Raw genomic sequence first — 25,715 nt, forward strand, 5'->3', positions numbered from 1 at the left:
GAGAGCAATATTCTAATCTGAAAGAATATTAAGAGCTGTAGGGAATTTGTTCCTCTAATGTATACATTCCTCCCGCAGATTAATCCTATTATGAAAGACGCCCATAGCTATGACCCAACCAAACGTGGGAAAAGGATGAAACAACCTTCAACAGGAAAATTTGCAGGAAGGACCTACCAACTCTGGAATCCTCACTTGCCAGGTGTTGAGATGAATTTCTAAAATCAACCCTGGGGTAAATTTTCAGAGGCCACCCAATTATAGTGAACAGGAAAGGCACTAAACTACAGACAAATCTAATTTTAGGTAGTGTTAGGTTGCCATTTGGTCTTGCCACAATAACCCATCTTAAAGCTGTGCCAGCATAGGCCTAAATAATGCTCTTATTTCAAAAGGTTGTTCTTGGGAAACATGCACATGATCACATGCTGATGTAAAGGAACAAACACTCGAGGTCACTGAGAAGACTAGCTGTCAGTAGATGATAAAGCAGGGAGTCTCCTGAAACAATTTATTCCAAGGCCATGCATCTTACTTTTAGATAAAAACGACAGCCAGGAAGTCTTTTATATTATGCCCTTCATCTAATCTCCATCCTCTGAAAACGTTGCCATGTGAATGGGGTAACAGGTAGTGGCAAGGAGAAATCTTCTATAAAAATGTACATACTTCTGCAGCTTTTGTGCATAAATATGCCTTTGAAAATAAATGTAGCATACACTTACTCACTTGTTATCGGTGTGTGTGGTGTTTATTACTGAGTGTGTAGTCATTCTCCACAAAATGAAGACTGCAGAGATCTCGAACCGGACAGTAGGTAGCCAATTGGTGAGGCATGGACTTAGGAGGGGGTGTGAGAATGGTCTAGCGCTACAAGTCCATTCAGAACATCACCAATAATTCCAGTTCGACAGTTAGGCACAAACCTATACAAAAATGTATTAGGCCTTTGAAATGCATACTGAGCAATTACATTTCAAGGCAAATTTTGTCACACTTACTATACCACAGGTGTACATTCACCCTAAGAGGAAGATAAAAAGCAGTTGATCCAATAACCAGTGTGAAACAGTTAACTACTCAGATGCATTAAGTTCAGTAGAAACACTACAGAGAAACCATAACAATTCCCTAGCACCTAAATCCAGCCCAAAGATGGTTTGGAGCCTTGTGCCATAAAGTCATTAGTGCCATAGTTATTTTCAGTTAGGTTTACCATGTGATTGGACGGTGCCAGTGGTGGTGATTCAAAGTTCAAAAGGTTAAGGAGGGTTAAGATAACTATCCCACACTACACTAGGATAGGCCAAGGAGAGGATCCTTGATCATGTTATCAGCAACCTAAATCCAGTAAGAGATTGCTTTTCGGTAATGTTCTTTCTGATGGATGTTCCTCCTAAGGATTCCTCATCTTTTATATCCCTATTCGCAGCTGATCTTCGGAAAAAGTTTCACCACTAGAGGACGCAGTGCAGCCTCGCCCGATGCCTCTATGTGCCCCGTGCTGGAAATGATATCCAGGCACCCCATGATTTTAGTTGCACTCTTCCCCTAGCACGCCGACGCAGGGGGTCGGTTGAACTTAAAAAGGTGTACTAGCTATCGGTGAAGAGGGGTATGCTGCGAGGGCAATGAGGAATCGGTGGGAGGAACATCCATCAGAAAGAACATTACCAAGAAATGTGTTTTTCTAATGGATTCCTCATCTTTAATAGACTCCTAAAGCAGTACATCTATCTGGAGGAGGGAGGAGAGCAAGGACACTGCCTAAACTAGAAAACTCTGGAGGACCGCCCAGCCAAAGGAAGCATCCCTGCCCTGAAAGGAAAAAGTAGTAATGCTTAGCAAATTTGTGCAGAGAAGCCCACATCGACGCCTGGCAGAAGTCCAGGACAGGGACTCCCCTTTGCAGGGTAGATATGGCAGCCAAACCTTGGGTAATGTCAGCTCTGAACCTCAGTCACATGTTTACCAGCTAGATCATAGCCTTCTGAAATGAAGAGAATGATCCACCTCAACAGGATCTGCTTAGTCACAACCCTGTCCGCAGGTGCACAAGCATAACCAACAAAAAGCTGGTCTTCTTTACAGATGTCCCTCGCCTGAGAAACGTAGTAGCTGTGAGCTTGCACCAGCTCATGCCGATGGAAGTATTCCTCTGCCTTGGAAGGATTGGGTGGAAAAAAAAAAATTTTAAAAAAGGAATATGGATCTTTTGAGAGATGAAAATCGGAGACCACTTTCGGAAGAATAGAAGGTCTCATTCTCAATCATCTCTTTGGGGAAAACCAAATAGGGAGGTTTAACAGATAAGGTCTAGCGGAATTGATGGCAACCAGGTAAATCATCATGAGGGGGAGCAATCTAATGTAATAATAATGCAGGATTTCAAATGGAGCTCTCATAATGAATGTCAAAACCAAATTTAAATCCCACGCCCGAAACACGAACTGGCGTAGGGGAAATTGATTGCACAAATGCCTCAAGAATTGCATGAATGTGGGGATTGTGAAGAGCCCTGTTCCGCAGATCTCTCAAACATCGAAATAGTGGTGAATGACCCTTTCACAGTGCCGATTTGAGGCCTGATTCAGCCAAAGACAGCAAAAAATCAAAAATGTGGGATAATGGATAGGATAAAGGGTACATATCCCTCTCCCAGAACCAAGCCAAAACTTACGGCACCTACAGGAATAGATTGTAGTGAGTCTCTGAGCTGATATAAGTACATCATGAACGTCTGACCAGTTCCACTCCATGCATGTCTGCCTCAGTGGCCAAGCAGAAGATTCTATTTTTTGGGGTTTGGATGGATAACTGCCCCTCTATCTGGGAGAGCAGGTCCACTCCTAGCAGAAGGCATCAGAGAGGGCAGATGGACATACCCAACAACTCCGGGTACCACGCTTTGCGGGCAAAGTCCAGAGCGATCAGAATCCACATGGACCCAAACAGGCACAGTCTCCGGAGAACCAGCGGCATGACATGGAAAGGCAAAAACGAAGGAAGTTGAAAGTGTACTCGACTGTCAGTGTCCCCCTCGGCGCTCGCAAGCAAGAACATTCCCTGAAGCAGAACTCGCACTGGATGTGAATGGATCCACTTGAGGAGTCACCCCGAGTGGCAGAAAACCTTCAAAATTTCAGAGCTCCAATTCATGGTAGGCCAAAGTCAGTCTGATAAAGGGATCGACCAAGGTATTCTCTCTTCGGGCAAGATGGGCAGCCATCGGAGAAGGACTGTTCTCCAGAGCACAGAACCAAAGTCACATTGCTTCCCTGCATAGCAGCAAAGAGCACGCACCACCTCATTTTTTGAGGTAGTGCATGGCAAATACAGAGTTGAGAAACAAAAAGGGGCGAGCCAGATTGCTCTGAGCTCCAGCAAGAGGATGGGTTCCTGAGACTGAGTGAGGGTACAGTCCGCTCACCGTCAAGTCAGACAGGTGATCGCCCCAACCTGTTGAGGACGCATCCGTGACCCCTGTTACCAGACGCCAAGGTCAGCCCAACAACGTGCCTTACAGCACACGTTGTCCCTCAGGGATCACCATGACAGTTAAGCCACTTGGCTCAACTCCTGCAGAAGATCCGATGTGTTCCCAAATGTGTGACTACCTCCAACGGAGTAGCCATTGGAGCACCCTCATGTCAGCTGTGCATCCAGGACCACCAGAATGCAGGAGGCCATGAGACTCAGCCGATGCAGAAAGTGAGGCAGAAACTTGTTCTGTAATAGGACGACGCGTACCATCTGAGATGTTTGCCACTCTGTCCTTGGGCGGAAAAGCTCTGCCCAGGCGAGTGTCCAAGGCCGCAACGACAAATCCAGGGGATTGGGAAAGCAAAACATGAAACTTTTAGACGTGCAAGGAAAGGCCTATGCTGTATAACAGCTGCATGTGCAGAACAAATGTGCCGGATGTCAGTTCTAGGAAGCAAGCTAGGGAAAGATGAATGCCTTCCCTCAGGTGAACCGCTAGTAGCTTGGCGAAAACCCTGGGTGCCGAAGGAAAGCCAAATGGCAGGACTCTGAACAAGTAGTGATGTTGGTCCACAACAAATCAAGAGTACTTCCCTGAATGAATGGGTACATTGAAGAATGCATCCTGAAGGTACAGGTAACTGTACACCAACCAATCCTGCAGTTCAAGGGACTGAAGAATCTGGGCTAGAGTTAAGATCTTGAGCTTGGAGTCTGCAAAAGGACAATCAAGCATTGAGCGCAAGCCCCAACCTTTCATAGGAACCAGAAAATAAGTTGGGTACCACCACTTGTCTCGTTCTGAGCGAAACACTGTTATTGCGCTCTTTCAAAGAAGATGACGGACCTGCCCAAAGACGATGGGGTCTGGAGGAAAGTTGGTGTAAGGAAAATGGTCCTGAGGAAACAGAATGAAAAGGGAGACCATAACCCTGCTGAATGACCTTTAAGGCCCAGGCATTGGATGTGGTCTAAGACCACTCCAAGCTGAACAGGGGAAGTTACCCCCCCTGACCTCCCACCTCACCAAAGGAGACTTGTGTGTGGCAGAAAATCTCATAGGTTTTGCGCTCTGGGTGGCTGAGGGGACAGTGGCCGCAGCAGAGCCACCCAGGGCTGCCTAGCCTCGATGCTACTGGGTGTAGGAGACGCCAGGGTGTGAAAACCCAAACTCCTTGTAGATGGAGCGAAGGAGGGGGGGGGGGTTGGAGGGGTGTTCTGATTTCACTATGGCCTTCGAGGGATGGAACCTCTGAAGGGCATCATCTGCCTAAGCCCCAAACAAGATGTGCCCATCAAATGCAATATCCGAAAGCTTTTCATGCACATCCTGAGCAAAGCCTGATCATCCAGGAGTGAAGCCTAACCATCGTACTCGTAGCCATGGAGCGAACACAATCGGCGGTGCCGAGTCCCGACTGCAGTATTGGACAAGACCGCTCTGCCATTTCGGCCATGATGAAAAAGCCCTCTCTCATTGGCATTCAGGGATGTATTGAGCTGCATTGGCCACTGCGGAACACAAACCGAACATGAACTTTGCCAGACTCAAGAAGCATGGATTCCGAGGGCGAGGCTGCCCAAGGCAAACACCTTCTTACACCAGGCATCTAGTCTCTCCTTCTATGAGGTGGGAGAGAAGGAAAGGTGGATGTTTTCTGGCTTGGCGTTCTGGACTGTACTATCAGGCTCTTCCGGAAGGCGTGGGTAGACAGAAAAGTCAGGTCTGAGGGGCAGGCCAGAGCTTTCTAGCCAGTTCCTCCATCTACCACAGGTGCAGAGGTGGGCCTGGCTCACACCTCTACCCATGGGTGCTTCAACCGCCAAATTAAACTGTAGCAAAGTCTCCCTCATGGGTCCTTTATCCATAATGTCAGTTAGTTTGATCCAAGGGTATCAGCAACCTTGGCCATCAGCCTCTCGAAGAGACACCTGAGGCTTACCCGTTGCGGAGGCTGGAATGATATCAAGGTCAGGGGAAGTGTCTAGACCACTGGCCTCCTGAAAATCAGTGGCCAAGTTTTATGCATCTCTGGAGACAAAAGATCTCGACCCAAATGGGACGTGTTCCCACTAGGTCATAGATCCGGCACATCTTTGACAATAAGTGTTTGATAGAGAGTGGTTAATATTTCAAAGGGGATCTGGTGTGCATGACCTCAACCTGTACCGCCAAATAATTGGTTGGAACCGTCGCCAAGAGCTCAACACCTGTAGACTGGAAATCTCATCCCCCTTTGGCAGTAGGGTCCAAGCCCTTAGGTGTGCAAAGTGGTGCCCTGCAGATATCCTGCCTGTCTCAGAAAGCGGGATGGGTCCCGCTCGTGCCCAGGGGACTTGCTGTGCTGAGGCCAAAGCCACTGGTGCCTTAGTGAATATGTCTAGCATCTTCAGGTTGAAATCTCTCCCATTCCTTCGGGGTGGAGGATTGGTGGGGAAAAGGTATCCGAGCTGCCACATGCAGGAATTACCTGGAACAGTAATTCCATTTCTAAGACTAAGGGGAAGGATGCTGGTGCAATCTACTCCATGAACAAGACCCTTTGCAGTGCTGCTGCTTCGTTTTCTCCTTGAGTGGGGGCGACCTCGCTTCAGATCAACATTCCGCACTGTGTGACTTAACTTCTTGTGGATGACTGAGGAGCTTCACCGCCCTTTCCCAGAGGGCCTTCGGGTACAAGGACAGGCACAATGGGGTCAACAGATGTTAAATTACCACCGTAACAGATTTCTCCAAAGACCACAACTGAGTTTCTGTATTCCGTTGGGGACAGTGTTTTCTGCGCTTGGGACAGTCACAGGAGGCCTAGTGGCTGTGGGTGCAGAGGACACATAGGGATGCAAAATGTATTTTTGGTCTGTGTGCATGAATCAGTTAGAGGCACCTTCCCGTTAAACACCCTTGCAAAGAAAAGATGAAGACTTCTGTGGAGCAGGTGACTTCAGGACACCTCTAGGGAGTTGAGAAGACTGCTAGCAACAGGAGTCACTTGGATCAGACAGCAACATGTCATCTTCAATTGACAAAGAGGTATACATCCTACACAGCTTCAGGTGATACAAGGCTGAAAATTCAGGAGCAGGTGTTGAAGATCCCTCAAGTTCCAAGGATGCACTCGAACGGTGACAGCAGCAGCGAGGTAGCCCATAAGAGAGTTTCAGTCCACTGGTTGGTCCAGGGACTCTTCCGAAAGGCTCAGAACATGGACCACCAGCAGTGGTCGAAACTGGTTGCTCCCACCAGTCCATGGGTCGAAGCACAGATGAAGGTTTTCTTCAGATCAGACAGAGGAGGAGGAGAATTTTACAAGGACAGTTGGTGCTGGTCAACTGCAGGAGTGGTCCTCAGGTCATGAGCAGGCTGCACTATTCGTAGCAGTCTTGGTGCCAACAATGATCTCTGGAATGGCTGCAGGGGCCCTCATTTTATCCAGGATTTGGACTGGAATCTCACGTAGATCCAACAATGGTAGTGAACTGTACCATTCAATCTAGCAGCAACCACCGGCCACAAAATGTGCCCAGTAACAGTCATTTAGGCACCAATAGGTGGACTTGGACGAGGCAGTTCAAGCCCCATGTCTGGCCACACACACTGACCACACCTTAGCCGCACAAGAGCAACATAATTCCCCGGGAAAGGCCATTCCATATAAAGCATTTCCAGCCCTGGGCTTAAAGAAGGCCAAAGAATAATATGGCCAAATGACAGGCAAATATATTGTGGCACTGCCATCTTTGAGTGCTAGCCATTTGCAGTAATTGCAAAAGTCCACAAGTAAAAATTTCAAAACATTTGATGAAAATATCTGCTCATCATCCCTTCCTGGATACATTGTATCCTTATTTCTTTTCCATTTGTAACTTTTGGGTTAGAAATACAAAGTACCCTAACCACACTTCCAGTTAGGGTGATATGTGCATGTTAGGGTGATGTGTGCAGTTGCAAAAATGCAAGAAATCCATAAAAAGATGGTCACATCAATGATAACATTATAGACAGATCAGTCTACCGATAGAAAAGAGCACAAAGCAAGGGAAGTAAAGTAGAAGGCTTTACCTCCAAAAAGTCAGGTCCGGTATCAAAGCACAGAAAAAAAGAAAGTGTGTCCCATAGAAATCTATGGGAGCAAAACAGCAAAATTAAACTCTTTCCCAACCCCAGGAAATAAGGGGACAGTACTTGTGAAAAAATGCTTCAGTAGCTACTTGACAGATTCCCATGACCCCAACACATATATAAGGCAGATGTCACCAACTCTCCCTGTGTAGAATGATCACAAACGCCCTCCAGAATGTCTTTGTAGGCCAGCTCGGAATGCGGTTTGAAAAAGCTTTACTGAGCTTCAAATGATCGGCACTGAGATAGCTTTCACCTTGCTAGGGACCGGGATTGGTCAGCATCAAAAACTATTTAATTCTGAAGTGAAATTTCAAGGTTTTTCTCGGGTCCAGCCTAGGAGACCTCTACTCAGTCTAACAGTGGTGCAGAACTGGATGAAAGTACAGAGATACTGTTTATTTCTATAGGTGAAACTCCAAAACTACCATCTAAAGGAAGGTTTAAAATATAGTGACAGAGTGGAAGCAGAAAGAGAGAAGGCATAAAGCTTGGAAACTCTAAGCCGAGGTAATGGCTATTTAAGACCGCATTTTAAATTAAAGCAGCGATCGAGACTAGTAGTCGAAAGTCTCCACTGGAGCGGAGTCCGCCTTAGGAAGGTCAAATTTAAATTAATGCCCGAGACAGGGCAACAAGGGGATTTCGAAAGTAAGCATTACTGAGACCTTTTAACTGTAGAACCATTGGATCAGCAAAATATTAGCTTTGTTCATTGGCTTCTCAAAAAGGAGAAGGATACCAAATAAGCCTTCACAGTAACAACATTAAGCCAGACTTGTCCAATGACAACAGCAACGCCAGAATTGTGGCGGTGGAGCATAACGGGTCAAGCTTTGTCTCAACACCAACTTATGAACTTAGAAAAGCAAAAATCATGGATGACTTGTTGGATGGGCAGCTCACAGATGACAAGAACCACCTGCTCAGACATCTCCAAATCTTTGTACCTCAACCTCTCAATAGAAGGCATGAAGGTTAAATCTTGGTGTTAGGGTTTGGTACTGTGTGCAAGATTTATTCAGTAAATATTTCTTCCCAGAAATCTCTCAACTGGGTACCAGTTACTCCACCCCCAGTCCAGTGCGATCAAAACCATGGAGGTTCAGCTCTGCTTCAACTGGCTCAGCACCAAAGTAATTTGGGGAGGAAAACCTACACCAGATTGAACTCAGAGTGGACCAGTTGTGCATCTCAGAGACCCCTGCCAGAAACTGCCAGAAACAGAAGATCTTGCACTTCTTTGAGCTAGTTGCTAACAGCGTGATCGGAGGAAGCCCCCACATAGAGAGGATGTGCTCTAAGATTAATCTCTTCAGCACATACACATTAATGAAACATTAAGAGCAGAATCAGCACATCTGTCTGAGTGTTTTGTCTGCAGGGTGGGAAGCGGTTGGCTACTAGCTGGTTCTTGATCACCAAAAGAAAAAGAACATTACCTCCTTTTAAGTTTGTGCAGCCCCACACTACCCACTGTGTTGATGTAGTGCACAGCAGTGGTGTTGTCCGCAACAACCTGGAGTAGCAAATCTCTGATTGATGAGAAGGATTATAATGCCAGGCAAACTTTCCCAGAGTTCCAGTAACTTGAGGTCAAAGGACGCCTAAGGTCTTTTTCAAAGAGCACTCACAGAAAGCTCATGCAGATTTGCTCCCAGACAATGAGGGAGGGTTGTCGAAATGGCTGTTGGAAAGCTTTGAGGGATGAGGATAACATGATGAACTGGGAGCACTAGCATGTGAGGACTACTTTAGCAACTGCATCCACAGTCCTGTATCCGGACCTATGAACATGTAGGATGTAAAAAAAATAAAACTAGCATCTTCAAAAACACCAAGCCAGGCGTTACTCTACCGGTTGGAAGAGGGCAACTACCATTCTCAATACCCAGGACTATTGCAAACTATAAGCATTTGGAGAGGATCAGTAAGGACTTCTTTAGGTTGACAAACCAAACTCATGGAGGGAAACGCACCTTATCCATGTGCTGTAGATCTCCTACCCTCTGCCTCATATGAACCCTGAGTGCCAGTCCTGGTAAGTAATAGACATGAACCTTCCTTCTGCGAGGATGGACTGCCACCACCATGATTTTGTGAATGATCTCTGGACGAAGTGAGGCTGAAATGGAGGACTACAAACAGCTAATGACTGTTTACCACAACAAAACAGTTTACAATATTTGGAGTGGACAGAGAAGGGAAAGCAGATTTAATGATACCAGCCAGTCGTGCAGCTCCAAACTTGGAGGATCTGGGCTAGAGAGAATATCATGAAGTGGTCCTTACAGAGGAGTTTGCTGAGGCATTTCATATTGTGGATGGGTCAGAGGCCTCCATTATTTGTTGAAATCACCAAGAAACCTAATTTCCTGTCCAGAATTCCTCTACTGAGAATCAGCACCACTCCCTTCAACAGGTAAGATAACTTAGAGGAGCAGTTCAGGAGTGGTGGTTCCGGAGGAGGCGAAGGAAGAGTAGTAGTGGTTAGGGAGGGATTTGACAACAAGGGCAGACAGTATCCCTGCTCTACATAACTAGATGCATCAGTCCTACATCATTTCCTGCCAAGCCATCTTGAAGAGTCTAAGCCTGCCCCTTCTCCCAATAGAATATTAAGTGGATCAGGAAGTGGTTTTGGTACCACTGGTCCTAAAACTACAACAGAAGCCTTTTCTCTTTCAGTAACCCCTGAAAAATTGGAATGGATGGTTTGATGGTGGTTTGCTGCGGCTGGAGCTGCTGAGAAGATCATTTTTGTGAGGCATGGGGAGGAAATTGGCTGAATCTACCTAATCCAGGAGAAAGATATAAGCCATGCAGGTAGGGCCAATGATTTTACCGCCCGTCGAGACAATTAACATTTCTGCAAACTCTTATGTACTTCCGCTGCCAACAATCACTTGCATATCCAACACCTTAATACATCCTGTTTGAAAATGGGGGTTCTGGTCAATGAATGGATCCTTAGAAAATAAAGAAGGGTCCACTGCCTTTACCACACAATCAGTGTACTCTGAATCGGTCTACAGGATGTTCCTGGCCAGGTCTTTCCAGTCTTATGAGCCGATTAAAGATCCTTGGAAGTCTGGAAGGTGACTTTCCGCTCCCTCCACCGCCTCTCAAAAGTCACGAGTTGCAATGCCAGCATACAAGTTGCGTTAAATGCTCTCATTGCAAAACTGTTTGCAGTGAAAGGCCCACATCTCCATGCATTCAATTTTAGATTCTCTATCTGGTGGGATCATGGGAAAAGCTGAGCTCCAAGGCCAGCTGCAACTGCCTGAATAATTTGGCGTGTGGCAGTTGGATGGGAAGTAACAAACAAAGCCATAACTCCTGCACTGCATATCTCTGCTAAGTCCTTTTCCACGGTTTTAAGAGACGCTTTTCTATTCCGGATAGGTATTAGCGCATCTAGGTGCCCCCCCCTAGAGGGTAGTAGAGGAACATTGTATACCTTAGGGCTTAGGCTGTAGAATGACCATAATGGCTTTGTTTAAATGTGTAGAATGTCTTCCATAGCATCCACTAGGTTTGGGGTGTCCACCACTCTGGCCGCAACAATGACATACATTACGGCACCACTTAAGATTCACATGCTGTACATATAGTCCGACATCTAGTGGCAATTGTGAAGTATTGCATCTTTTTTCCAAAGATCGAAAAGGAACATTGGCATGGGCGTGTCTGTAACATTATCCCCAACATGAAGTGTAGTGTACCAAAATCCTTCACGCTTGAGGTCACCCCGATTTTTATTCTGCTAAGAGGGAGCCTAAAGAGATTATGCAAGTGAGTACAGAAAAGTAATGAGATGTCTATGTTCCTTCAACTCCAAAAGGGAAGGAATGGGGAGCGCATGTGAATCTAAGCAGATACAAGCACCAGAAATACGATTACTGTGAGTAAGACAATGCATTACTTACCGTAAAAGCATTTCTGATCTTTGTATCTGCTTAGATTCACATGCAGTGCATACTCCGACATCCAGTGGTCACTGCGCAGTATTGCATTTTGTTTTCGTAGTCGAAAAGGGGGCGTCGACAAGGCGTGTCTGTAACACTATCCCTATAGTGATGTGCATTGTACCCACAATCCCTCACGCGTCGAGGTCCTTCTGTTTGATTTTTTCTACCCTGAGGGAGCCTATTAGACGTGAGTGAGTACAGAAAAGAGATAAAGGATGTCTATGTTCCTTCCATCCGAGCGGGTAGGAAGGATGGGCGCATGTGAATCTAAGCAGATACAATCATCAGAAATGCTTTTACGGTAAGTAATGCATTGTCTTCTGATGTTTGTTAATCTGCTTAGAATCACATGCTGTGCATAGACTAGCGAGCAGTACCCAGAGTTGGAGGTGGGTTGTGAGAAGGAACAGTAGAGAAAAGAGGTCTTGATACTGCTTGTCCCACCTGGAAATCAGATCTAGAGTGGGCATCTAGACAGTGTTTTGTAAAGGTGTGTACAGAACTCCAGGTTGCCGCTTTGCAAATGGACTCAAGAGGGACATTTGCAATGAATGCTATGGAAGCCCCATTGCCACGAGTAGAGTGTGCTCTAGGCTTCAAGGGCAGTTCTCTCTTAGCAAGAGTAACAGAGTGATGCATTGGACAATCCATCTAGATATAGTGAATTTTGAAACTGCATCTCCTCTTCCTGCTGCCACTGAGACAAAGAACTGATTAGTCTTTCTCAGAGGTCTAGTTCTTGCCATATAAAACATGACGGCTCTGCACACATCTAGTGTATGAAGGCTCCTTTCTCCTAAATTTGAAGGGTTTTGAAAGAACGTTGGTAGTTCTATAGACTGGTTGACATGGAATTTTTAAATACATTTTGGTGCAAAACTGTTACAAAGGGGTCTAGTATAGAGAGCGCCTGTAGTTCACTCACTCTCCTAATGGAGGTGATAGCTATTAAGAAAGCAGTCTTAAGAGTGAGGTTCTTAAGGGATGCCTTGTGCATGGGTTCAAAGGGTGAGCCCATAAGCCTGGTAAGTACCATGTTTAGGTCCCATCCGGGAGCTGGGTTGGCTATAGGAGGGTGTATCCTCTTTACTCCCTATGAAGGCTTTAATAATTGGGACTTTCCACCATGACACTGAGTTGAGAGGTGGTGTATGCGGAAAGTGCAGCTAGATGAACTTTAATAGAATTAAAGACCAATCCTGAGTCTAATAAGTGAGTCAGGTAAAGAACAATATGTTTGGGAGAGCAGTCAACGGGGTTTATGCTCTTATTTCTACACCAGATGACGAAGCTCTTCCATTTGCTAGAATAGCAGTAACGAGTGTTAGGTTTCCTAGCCTCCCTAAGAATGTCCATGCATCTTTGAGGGAGTTGTAAATGTCCAAAATCTAGGACCTCAGGAGCCAGGCTGCTAAGTTCAGGGTCTGTGGGTATGGGTGTAGCATTCTGCCCTTGCCCTGTGACAGCCTGTTGTACGGGCAGGGAAGTTTCACTGGAGGAGATAGAGACATCTCCATCAAGTGAGCGAACCATGGCTTCCGGGCCCACATAGGGGCCACTAGTATCATGGTGATTGGTTCCTGGTGCACTATCTTGTTGAGAAGGGGAGTCGGGGGAGGTGGGGGGGTTGGGGAAGCGTAAACAAATTTCCCTGACCATGTTATCCAGAGACCGTTCCCTTTGGACTGGTTCTGGGGGTACCTGGAGGCGTAATCTTGGCATTCAGAGTTCTCCAGAGTTGCAAACAAATCTATTTCTGGGAATCCCCATTGTGTGAAAAAGTCAAAGACAATGTCTTCTTTTAACCGCCATTCGTACTCTGCGGGCAGAGGGAAGTCTCTGCTGAGTTCACCTGCTAGCAGATTGAGTTCCCCTGGTACATGTTGTGACAACAGGAACATGTGTTTGAGAGCCCACTTCCAGATGTTCTGGGACAGCTTGGGCAGTCCTGGAAAGTGAGTGCAACCTTGCTTCTTCTGGTAGTACATGGCTGTGGTGCTGTCTGTGAGGACCATCACTGTCTTCCCTTGCAGGTGTGCCTGGAAAGCCTACAATGTTCCAGCAAGTTTATGTGTTTGGACGCTACACTCTGAGTCCAAACTCCATGTGCAGTCTGATGGGATAGGTGAGCCCCCCCCCATCCTGTGAGGGATGCATCTGTGGTTAGAGTGGCCTCCACTGCGGGGGTGGCGAATGATTTCCTTATTACAAGGTCTTCCCTCGACCACCACCGTAGCGAGAGAACCAAGGCCTGCAAGACCACCACTAGATCGTCCCATTGTCCGCTGGCCTGACACCACTGGCTGTTGAGCCACTCTTGCATTGGGCGCATGTGCAGATGCGCGTGAGATACCAAATATAAACATGACGCCATCATTCCTAGCAAGCGCATTGCGGAGAAGACACGGCCGTCCTTTGTTCGAATTAGAGCCCCTAGGAATTGTTTGATCTAGCTGGGGTCTACTAGGTTGGACTTCTTCTCGTCGATGGAGAAGCCCAGTTGGAACAAAAGGTCTACAGTCTTTTGGGTATTTGAGAAGCATGTCTCGTAAGAATCCTCTGTTATGAGCCAATCGTCGAGGTATACTGGGATGGACAACCTGCGCAGGTGGGCCGCTGCTACTGCCAGTACTTTTGTGAATACCCTCAGCGCTGACGCTATGCCGAAGGGTAGCACTCTGAACTGGTAGTGTTTGCCCGCTATCATGAACCTGAGGTATTTTCTGTGCGCTGGCAACATTAAAATAGGAAAGTATGCATCTTTCATGTCCAGTGTTATGTAATCTCCCTGAGAAAGTAGGGGGATTACTTCCTGTAGGGTCACCATGCAAAATTTTTGAGGTTTGACAAATTTGTTCGCTGGGCGCAGATCTAGTATAGGGCGCATGATTAAGTCCTTTTTGGGTACAAGGAAGTACACTGAATAAATACCTTCCGTTACCTGTGACAGAGGCACGACCTCTACTGCTCCCTTTAGTAGCAGCAGTTCCACTTCTTGAAGAAGAATGGCGAGATGCTCCGGTGAGGAGCGTCGTCCCCTTGGGGGTCTGTACTTGGGGGACCGACTGAATTCTATGCAGTAACCGCAGGCTATGGTTGATAATACCCAGCGGTCTGATGTTATTCCCTCCCATGCTGGTAGGAAAGATGTTAACCGGCCCCCGACTGGCGATGCATGGGAGGGGACCCCGAACCTTTGGGTCATTTGTTGGTAGCCAGGGATCCTCTGGGGGTGGGGCCCCGACCTCTACCCTTGCCACGGCGGTGTCCTCTTTGCGTGTACTGGCCACTGGTTCCCTGAGTAGAGGACCAGTTGCCTGCAGTGTACTGCTGTTGTTGCTGTTGTTGTTGGCTTTGGCCTTGAAAAAAAGCGTTTGTTGCCAAATCCTCGCTTATTGGGAGGCCTTGAGATTTGGTCTAAAGTCTTGAGGGTGTCGAAATCCTCCTTCGCAGTCTACAGTGCGTCGTCCACTGCTTTCCCAAAGAGGTTAGAATCCTCCTTTGGTTTATTAATGAGTGACGCCTGGGTTTCTGGCTTAAACTCGGAATTGCGGAGCCAGGCATGATGCTTCAGAAGTATTCCCTGGACTAAAGAACGGCCAGCCGTTTCTGCAGCATCAAGGGTGTTTTAATGATGCTCTGGTTAACCAGAGTTCTTTCTGTTACTTTGGTCAATAAGCGAGTTCTTAAGGGCTCAGGCACTTGCTCGAGGTCCTGCCGTAATGTGCCCCATTGGGCATCAGCATAACTTGCTAGTAGGGTATTATTATTGGCAATTCTGGCTGAAAAAGCTGTCGAGGCTGTAATTCTTTTACCAAGGGCGCAGAGTTTCTTTCCTTCTTTATCTGGGGGTGCTTCGCTGGTTGACAGCGGAGCCCCTGCTCTTTTCCTTGTGTAGTTACCACCAAGGAGTCTGGAATCGAGTGACCCCTAATATATAATGGGTCTGAATGAGAGGGAGTAAACAGATTTTCAATTCTGACTCTGTTGGTGACTGCCAAGGCTATGAGCCACCTTCATCTGGGTCTTCCTCGAAGCCCCCTCCCTACCTATATGTCAAGGTTTCCCTCAAAACCTTCTTCCTCGAGGTTCTGTTGGTCTTCACCATCCAAGAATTCCTAGTCCTCTTGGAAGTGAGGGTCTTCTTCAATGAGGTCATAAGTATGAGATTCCTCCTGAAGGGGGTTAAATAGTTTAGGATATTTAGCCCTGGGGTCCTCATGAAGTACCTCCCTTGGCCTCTTGGGAGTTATGTTCAGGAGTGGGCATAAATCTATCCAGTTTCTCCATACACGATTGGAATCTCTCAAGAGTCCATTGTGGTAACCCAGAACGGTCTGGAGGTGAAAAAGGAGGCTGTTCTTCCTGTAGCCGTCTTGGTCTGTACCACAACGTTGAAGATGAAGTCCCTTCGCCTTCCGAGAACCGTTCTCGTAGGCTAGGGCCTTCTTTCGACGGTGGGAGCTGTCCCTGCCTCCCTTCCGGCATTCTCAGCATTTCCCTGGCCTTGTGAGCGGTTTTCGGCATATCACTCGCCGTCCGTTTCTGGCCGTCATAGGAAACTATACGCACCAAGCTCTCGACGATTAGTTTCTCTGTCGAGGGTTCGTCTGGCGTCGTGCTGGGCGGTGCAGAGTCTTTTTCGGCGACGATAGCACTCTTTCGAGGCGCGTCGCCTGATGTTTTGGTGGTAGCGCCCTTGTCTGCAGGTAGCCCAGTCTCTAGTTGCGGCTGCGGTGGCGGGGAGGGCTTGCAACCCTTACAGTCGGTGGAGGACGCCGGTGGGTCTGGCGTCTCCGTTGGCGCTACGGCATTCTTCGTCTTTGACGAAGAAGTGCCGTGGGTTGTGTGTTTATATTTATGCCTTCTGTGTTCGTCAGTGTCGCCGGGGTGTTCATCCCCATAAGTAGGGCATGAGCCGAACTTGTCAGGGCCGGGACAGACGTCGAGGAGCGGGTACGCTCCCTAGAGGGGTCTACGACTTCCGAAACGGAGGTCGGGTTATCACTATTCTCGTCACTCGGCGGCGGCGGGTGAGGAATCAGCTCTAGACATAGCATATGCTGCCCACCTCTTGACGCTGCGGTCCTTTAAAGTGTTTGGGCTAAGTAGTTTACAGGCCGTACAGCCTTCCTCGTTGTGGTCGAGGGGTAAGCAACGGTTACACCACTTGTGCTTGCCTTTCCATGTAAATTTGCCATTACAGCGTGGGCAAAATCTAAACAGAGTCCTCTCAATAGCTGAGGATATAGATACGAGTGATAACGACCCCGAAGGAAAGAGGGGAAAAGGAGAAAGGCATTCTTAGAAATAGAAGAAATGTCGACGACCCCACTCCCTACTGTATTAGGCCGGCGAGGCCAGGCCACGTGTTTGTCAGTGTTTGTCAGCGCCGTCGACGGTGAAACAGCTTCGACGAAGGAGGCATCTAATGCAATGTATTTAAAAATAGCTAACGACCAAAGGGTCGAGTAAATGTTTTTGCAATTTCTCTCGAGGAGCTCCGCGTTAAGGCGACCAATATCTGGGCGGAAAAAAACAATCTGAGGGACCTCGACGCGTGAGGGATTGTGTGTACAATGCATGTCACTATAGGAATAGTGTTACAGAAACGCCTTGTCGACGTCCCCTTTTCGACTACGAAAACAAAACGCAATACTCTGCAGTGACCACTGGATGTCGGACAGCATGTAATTCTAAGTAGATTAACAAACATCAGAATGTATGTTTTCTGATGCTTGTGAATCTGCTAGGATCACGTGCTGTGCATAGACTAGCGAGCAGTGGCAGGAGTTGGTGGTGGGATGTGTGAAGGAAATGCAGCAAGGATGTTTTAACACTGCATGACCCACCTGAGAATCAAGTGTGCATCTAAGCAGTTATGTTGAGTGAACGTGTGAGCAGAACTCCAGGTAGCTACTTTGCAAATAGAATCAAGAGTAACATTTGCAATAAATGCTCTAGTAGCTTCTGTGCCTGCAGTAGAATGTGGTCTAGGCGTAAAGGGTAAATCTCTTAGCCAGAGACACATTTGGATGCATTTAACAATCCATCTAATGATTGCCGACAGAGGCAGGGTTCCCTTCTTGACCGGCAGCAACAGAGACAAAGAACTGGTCTGTCTTCCCTGGTGGTTTGGTATTATCAAGGTAATACAACACTGCTCTCCTAACATCTAGTGTATGTTAGTGGGATTTAGAAGGAAAATGTAAAGTTCAATGGATTGGCTCACATGGAACTTAGAAAAGGATTTAGGCGCAAAGTGTGGTTGTGTGTGCAAAACCATGGTCCTTGTGAATAGTAACAAATGAGTCATGAACTGAGACAGCCTGCAGTTCACTTACTCTTAGTAGAGGTAATAGCCACCCAAAAAGCAGTCTTATAGGCGAGAGCTTTAAGACTGGTTTTCTGCATTGGTTCAAAAGGAAGGGACATACGTTTGTTAAGGACAACATTCAAGTCCCATCCAGGAGTTGGATTAGAAAGAAGAGGGCGAAGTTGTTTTACCTCCCCCTCCACGAACACCTTAATTACAGGGATTTTCCTCTAGGAAACCTTGCTTTAAACTGTGGTGTAAGCAGAAAGGGCAGCAAAGATGACCTTCAGTGAATTAAAAAAAAACTAGTCCTGAGTTTAAGAGGCGACTGTGTGGGTGAACAGTTAATTGGGTTGATGTTACGAGTATTGCACCAAATAAAGCATTTCCATGTACTGCCTCTTTACGAATGTCCATACATCTTTGAGGCAGCAGGAGATGCCCGGACTCTGACCTCAGGAGCCATGCTGCTAAATTGAGCATTTGAGAGCATGGGTGCAGTGTTGTTCCCTGGTCTTGGGACACCATGTAGTATGGGCAAGACAGCTTCACCGGAGGCGGAAGCGGCATTCTCATGAGATGCGAGAACCACGGCTGACAATCCAATATTGGTACTAACAGGATTAGAGTAACTTGTTCTAGATACAACTTGTGAGCTATCACATTGAGGAGGGGCACTAGGAGGAAAAGCGTAGGCATATTTACCCGACTATGTTATCCAGAGTCAGGCCCCCTTGGACTGACTTTGGGGATACCTGGAGGTGTAGCATAGGCATTTAGCATTCTCCAGTGTTGCAACAAGGTTGATGTTTGGATGACCCTGATTCTGCACAGATGTTGTGTAAAATGTGTTTGTACAAGCACTACTCGTGTTCTACAGGTGGCTGTAAGTCTCTGCTGAGCACATCTGTCAGAAGATTGTGTTCCCATGGAAAATGTTTAGACAGGAGGAACATACGTGTTTGAGTGCCCATTTCCAAATTATGTGTGATGGTTTGGACAGCCCTGGAGATTGAGTACCCCCCCGTTTGTTCAAGTAATACATGTCTGTGGTGCTATCTATAAGGACCAGAACAATGTTCCCTTGCAGTTGTGTCTGAAAATCTTTTAGGGCTTTGATTACAGCAAGTAGCTCCAACAGGTTGATATGTTTGGTCGCTACGGATTGTGACCATATGCTGTGTGCCGTTTGGTGTAAAAGGCATGCCCCCCCCCCACCCTGATCGGGATACGTCCGTGGTGAGAGTGGCTTCTACTGCGAGGGTGGTGAAGGATTTTCCCTTCAGAAGATTCTCCTTTGACCACCACTGCAGAGACTAAACAAGGGCTGTCGAGACAACCACAAGATCCCACTAACCGCTTACCTGAACTATTGGCTCGAGAGCCACTCCTGCAAAAGATGCATGCACAGACAGGCATGTGGAACCAGGAAGATGCAGGATGCCATCATCGCTAACAGCTACATGGCTTTCCGTACGGTTACCCGACGACCATCTACATACCATACCAACAGATCTGGACCAACATGTTTTGAACCCTCTTGTTGGAGGGGCAAACGAGCCAGTCTTCTGTCCGAATTAAGGCCCCCGAGAAACTGACTTGACTGGGAACAATACTTCCATTTTTCTCATTGGAGAAATTAAGTGTTACTCACCAGAGTGACCAACGTACTCCTAGCCCATAGTCCCCTTTCCTTCATCCTGTATGGGCGTCACTCGCAAGAGATGGGAACTGGAACCTCTGTTCCACCAGAAAGACATTTCCACTTTAAATTTACCGGCATGCGGGGCACAGCCCCAGGAGTGCAGGCTCCCTTAACCCCACCCAAAGGCGCCACACCTCCACTTTTGACACATTGGCTGTATTACACTTTCACTACCTCACTGGTCTTATTATAGGAGGATGTGGTGGGACGAATGAAGGAAAGGGGACTATGGACTAGGTGTACGTTAATCACTCCCGTGAGTAACAATCACTCCTACATCCCGTCCCCTTTCCTCCATCCTATATGGGTGATTACAACTGACAACGCCCTGGGGAGGTGAGCTTGACCCTCTAGGCAAACAGATTATGCAGCACCGCTTGGCATTCCCTCAGCACTGGTTGGCCGAATGTGGCATCTGCCTTGGCACTGGTATCCAAGCAGTACTGCTTGCAAAAAGCCAAAGGAGGTGGCCCATGTTTCCACCCTGCTGATCACCTGCAGGGGAACGTGGCGCTGGAACATGACTGCAGCGGCCATGGCCCTTAACGCATGCACATGTATGCCCAGTGGCTGATCCTTACATTGCACCTTATATGCCTCCTGGATCGCAGCGGTCATCGACCGAGCTATGGATGCCTTGGAGGCTTGCTGCCCAGGCCTGGAACCTCCAAATCTTACAAACAGTGCATAAGTCTTGCGAATGCCCTTTCTGTCCAGGTAGAATTTCAACGCTCTCCTTACATCCAGGCAGTGGATCTTCCTTTGGGTTCTGGGAAGAATGCGTGTCTTTATGAAATCTAGTGTATGGTACCAAGGCGATTAACGCCTGGATCTCACTCACTCTCAACCAGCAGGGATGTCTTCAAAGTGACCAACTTAATGTCTGCTGTGGCGCAGGTCCGAGAACCACGGTTGTGCTGGTCAACAAGGCGCTATGAGGATTATCTTCAAGTTCCTGATCTTGCTCACCACCTTATGAACCAGCGGGGTGGTTGGGAATGCATATGCCCACACCCCGTCCCAAGGTATCTGGAGTGCGTCCCCTAGGTAGTTGCATCCCCTTCCTACCCAGGACGCGAATTGCTGACACGTCTGGTTGTTTACTGTCGCAAATAGGTCTGTGTTGGGGTGGACCCATCTGATGAACACTTCCTGGAGTACTTTCCCTTTCAGCTGTGCGAGAAACCTGAAGGTGTCTCCCTGACTAGTCCCCGGGGATCTGTCATCCAGGTGGCCAGGACACGGCCATCGCTATTGCATCTAGCTCCTGGGGGTGCACCAGTGAGGAGGATCACCTGGATGTAGGTCCTCAGTGAGTGGAAGTGGGACACAGACAGGTGACAAGCAGTATCCCCTTCTTTGATACCTTTTCCTCAACCTACCGCGTAGGATACGCAAACACTCTATACCCCCCCCCCCTTTCCGACGCACACACTTTTGCATATGATGAACAACGGACTAACACCCGAACCAATGACTCACCATAGTGAGTAACATTCTTAGTCCCCTTTCCTCCATACTGCATAGGTGTCCCTTCCAAGGGACAGGAGACTAGACCTTTTTCACCAGAAAAAAACGTTTCCCTTTAATTTAGATGCACGTGGGGGTGCGGCCCTGGGAGCATGCGCTGCCCTGTCTCCGCCCTCCAGCGCCACTCCTCAGACGAGTAGACGCGTCAACACTAGATTTAACATTGCCTAGTGACACCAGTTTTATTAGGGGGAGGATGGTGGAACGTATGGAGGAAAGGGGACTAAGGACTAAGAGTATGTTAGTCACTACGGTGAGTAACTTATAATTACTCTCAAGTCCCGTCCCCTTTCCTCCATACTGCATGGGCGATTACAACTGAATGTAGCTCCAGGGTGGAGAGAAGACTCTCCATAAGCTAACAGGTTTCTAAGAACTGCCTGTCCGAAAGCCGCGTCAGATCTAGAGCTGGCATCCAAACAGTAGTGCTTGCAGAAAGCCGAGGGAGTGGCTCAGGTGACCGCCCTGCTTATAACTTGCCAAGGGACATGGAGCTGGAATTCTATGGCCGTTGCCTTAGCATTGACTGTATGGGCGTGCATGTTTGCCGGAAGCGCCTTGTGCTGCCCTCGTATGCCTTTTGATGGACAAATAGGGCGTCTGACTTGCGGAAGCCCTTGGTTCTTTCAAGGTAGAATTTCAAGGCACGTCTGACATCTAGGCAGTGCAGAACTCTGTGCCTCATCCTTAGGAACGGCAAAAAAGTAGGGTATACTATTTCCTCGTTTAGATGGAAAGCAGACGGAACCTTAGGCAGGAATGCTGGTTGTGTCCGCAGTACTACTTTGTCCTTATTAAAGGTAGTATATGGTTCTGAGACGACCAGCGCCTGGATTTCGCTGACTATGCAAGCCGAGATGAGGCCGACTAGTAAGGCCGTCTTAATGATGACCAGCCTAATGTCCGCAGAAGCCATTGGCTCGAACAGTTTGTGCGCCAGGGCACCCACGATTATGTTCAGATCCCACACAGCGTGTGGCCTCTTGATGGGCAGGTAGAGCCTTGCGAGTCTCGTCAAATGTTTGACAATCGGTTCGGAGGAGGAGATCATCACCCCCCCCTCCTCAGAGTTCCTGTAAGCCCTGATGCCTGTGATTTAAGTGCAGCAAGTGTCCACCTGCACGCCTGAATGGGCGAGGTGTGCCGAAAAGGAGAGCACATTGTCCAAAGTACATGCCACGGGGTCGATTTTCTTGGAGTTTGCCCAATGGCAGAACCTGGTCCATTTACATTTATACTGGGCCCTGGCAGCCTTTCTCCTTGCGCCCTGTATGATCTCTAGATTAGCCTGGGAGACGCTGAGGTGCCGTAGCGTTACCTGATCAGGTACCACGCTATGTGGGCTAATTTCTGAGGCGCGAGGTGGATGACTCTGCCCCCCCTGCTGCACCAGAAGATGTGCTGGGCCCATCAGCAGTTGAATGGGAGGCATCTCTTCGAAAGGCTGAGCAGCTCCGAGAACCATGGCCTGGCTGGCCACCATGGAGATATTAGGATGATCTTGAGCTGACAAGACTCCTTGATCTTGCAAATCACTCTGTGAATCAGTGGTGTGGATAGGAAGGCGTATGCTGGTGAATTGTCTGTCTGGATGAGGACAACCATGCCCTCGAACAGCGGGAGGAAAGCTCCGAGCGACAGCCAGATGGGATTCAGCTCCAACCAATTGATGTGGTACTCCAGCTCCTGTGGGGTCCAGGTACCATGGACCGAGTGATCGTCCAGGGTGGCGCCCCATCGAGAGCAAGAGAGCGAAAGTCCAGGGAACACCATCTGAGGCCCGGGTGGAGAGATGGAGGAACGTTGATCATCTCGGATTGAGAGCCCCACTCCTGGATCCATGGTGCCGCGAAGAGCAGCTGTATCATACAGAGTCTCATGTGGGGGACGGCTAATAGGACAGCTGCCAAGAGACACAGGAGGTGCTGGTACGACCAGGCCGAGGTCACACCTCTGCTGAGGAAGCGAGTAGATGGCTGTGATCGTGTCCTCTGACGGAAAAACCTTCTCTGAGCAAGTGTCCCATATGAGACCCAAGAAGGTCAGAGTCTGCGTGGGCTGCAGCTGTGACTTCTTGAGATTGAGCGAAAAGCCCAGATCGTGCAGTGTGTCCATAAGAGAATGGGAAGTGTGGTGCACCGCTTCCGGAGATGTAGCCCTGATGAGCCAGTCGTCGAGGTACAGGTAGATGTGGAGGTCCTGCACCCTGAGGAGGGCCGTCACTGCACTCATGAGTCTGGTAAAGACTCTGGGGGCCGAGTTGAGGCCAAAAGGAAGCTGTCATGATCTCTGCTTCCAAAAGGTCAGGGTTTTCCCAACTCCCTTGGAAGCAGATCCATAACCCAGGTTCCGAGTGCCAACCAGTCCCAATTGGGACCTTTTGGACCCAGTCCTGGCGCCAGTGGCACCAGGCTCATAAATATGCCCAGTCCCAGCGCTGGAAGCGCCGGGCTCATAATGCTTGGGTGGACTTACCTGCAGCAGACCATGCTGCTTACTTGCCTGCCAGTTGAGCCTCTGATCCTTTTCTGTTTGGAACTACTTTTCCTGTTGGGTGGGGCAGGAGCCACTCCCTAGATTCAGAACACTGGAACTCTTCTGGAAAGCAGGAACTCTTTTCTTACCTAGGCGTGGCTGTGGAAGGAGACACCTAAGCACTACAGGAGGCTATTTAAACCACACCCGATGGATGAATCTTGCTTTGCGTTATTCTGCATCCTCTGCAGCAGAACGCTCATCGTGTCTTCTGCATCTGATCCTGGGCCTAAGGAAAAAGGCTTACCATCCTGAATCCAGTCTTCAGCAACACCTATAAAGACAGGAAAGAACAGGTTAGCATTACGGTCTTCAGTGACAGCTCTTCACTTACCTGGTCCATCGGCTGTCACCAACGCCTCGCGCTTCATTCCGGCATCTGAAAGACAAAGGCTTACCTACTCTTCGTGCACTCCGGAGGTCTTCACACTGCATTCCGGCATCTGAAAGACAAAAGCTTACCAACTCTTTGCACGCTCCGGAGGCCTTCGGCGCTGCATCCCGCATCTGAAAGACAAAACAAGGTGCGTTTAAAGACATTGGGGAACTTTAATACTCACGTGCCATTACTCCTTTCCACATCTAACCCAGTGGGTATTCCGGCACCCTGCAGCCGCTCCGAACTTGTACCTGCAAAATAAAAAGACAGTTAGAGCGCATCGTGAAGCAGGCAACAAGCGCTTACTTACGTGCTTCCAGGCGCTTCTATTCATCACACGGGCTCCATCTTCAACTCACTTCAGCCCGTCATCCGCCATCGCCGGAACCCTGCAAAACAAGAAACATCATTACTAAAGACTTTAAAGACATTAGAATTACTCGAAACTTACCGTTCGTGCAGTAAACGACGGACAGCAGTCCTCTGAAGTCAAGAGGCCTGCTCCCCTTATCCAGTGAAGAAACTGGTTACAGCACCCTGCCCCGAGGCAGATGGAGAGCACGGCGTTCACTTACCTAAGGTGAGAGCGTTAACCTTTGGGGTTCTACAGGAGAAGAGAAAGGGAAGAAGAGAGAGACATTCAATAACCCAGTTCCTTAATCCCATATTTTCTATCTGCAGACATCTTACCCTTCAAGTCAGACATACAGTGCACAGAGGTCCAGCCCAAAGAGCCAGACGTGCGTTACACATCACCTTTGCAGATACGGTATACGCCCAGTCAAGACCGGCGCCTCTACGGGAATCAGGTGAGCGTTACAGAAGCACTTTGTATTGCATTTGGAAGCCCATGATCCTGAAGCGTAGAAAGGAACGGTGGGGCTGCCAAATCTTCATTCAGATCCAGAGCGCACATCCTGTCTCCCTTGCAAAATGTCTCCGCTATAAAAGCTGGCGTAACCATCATGAATTTTTGTACAGGTAGGGAGAGGTTGCGGATGGAAAGGTCTCAACTCTCAGGCCTGCCTGGTTTTTCTGAATGGCGAAAATCCTGGAGTAAAAGCCCAAGCCTTGCTGGGAGGCTGGGACCTCCTCCACTGCTTGGCTCTCGACGAGCGACCAGATCTCTGCCAAAAGAGTTGCTGTCCCAACCTGGGGGAGTGGAGGGGAGGACAGGCTGGGATAGGTAGTCGGCACCCAGTGGATACTACAGAGAGTATCCAGGGGTCCGTGAAATTCTGGCACCAAAAATGTGCATGGAGAGCAACCATGCCCCCCAGTGGAGACACGTGGACCTCGGAGGGGCGTGTCATTCCTTCTTTCCCTCAGAGGCTGTTGTGGAGGAGGGGGACTGGAAATTACCAGGTTACTCACCCTAGTGACCACCTTACTCCTAGTCCATAGCCCCCTTTTCTCCATACTTATGGGACATCTCTCCGTCCTGTGGGACGGGACCGGAGCACTTTGTAAAAAGCATCCACATTTTTTTCCAAAATTTGTCCCTCCTCTTTCCTGCGTGGGGTTCAGCACGCGGCCGTAACCCCGCCCACCTTGGCTCCGCCCCGCACACCGCCCATCAGTCCTTTTCTATCGCAGGGTCAAGACCCATTAGCAATAACAGAGGAACCTTATTAGAGGGGACGGCGGGCGGGCGTATGGAGGAAAGGGGACTA

The 25,715-nt window shown here is 48.3% G+C and overlaps 1 protein-coding gene across 2 annotated transcripts in view; it reads right to left on the minus strand.

Annotated features, from left to right (window-relative positions):
- Window positions 1-25,715, minus strand: part of NUP98 (nucleoporin 98 and 96 precursor) — a 2,071,147-nt gene that overhangs the window by 688,495 nt on the left and 1,356,937 nt on the right. The gene's annotated exons all lie outside the window — the stretch shown is intronic.

Source organism: Ambystoma mexicanum, chromosome 7q (genome assembly GCF_040938575.1).
Source record: "Ambystoma mexicanum isolate Mex_15411 chromosome 7q, UKY_AmexF1_1, whole genome shotgun sequence".
Taxonomy (NCBI): Eukaryota; Metazoa; Chordata; class Amphibia; order Caudata; family Ambystomatidae; genus Ambystoma; species Ambystoma mexicanum.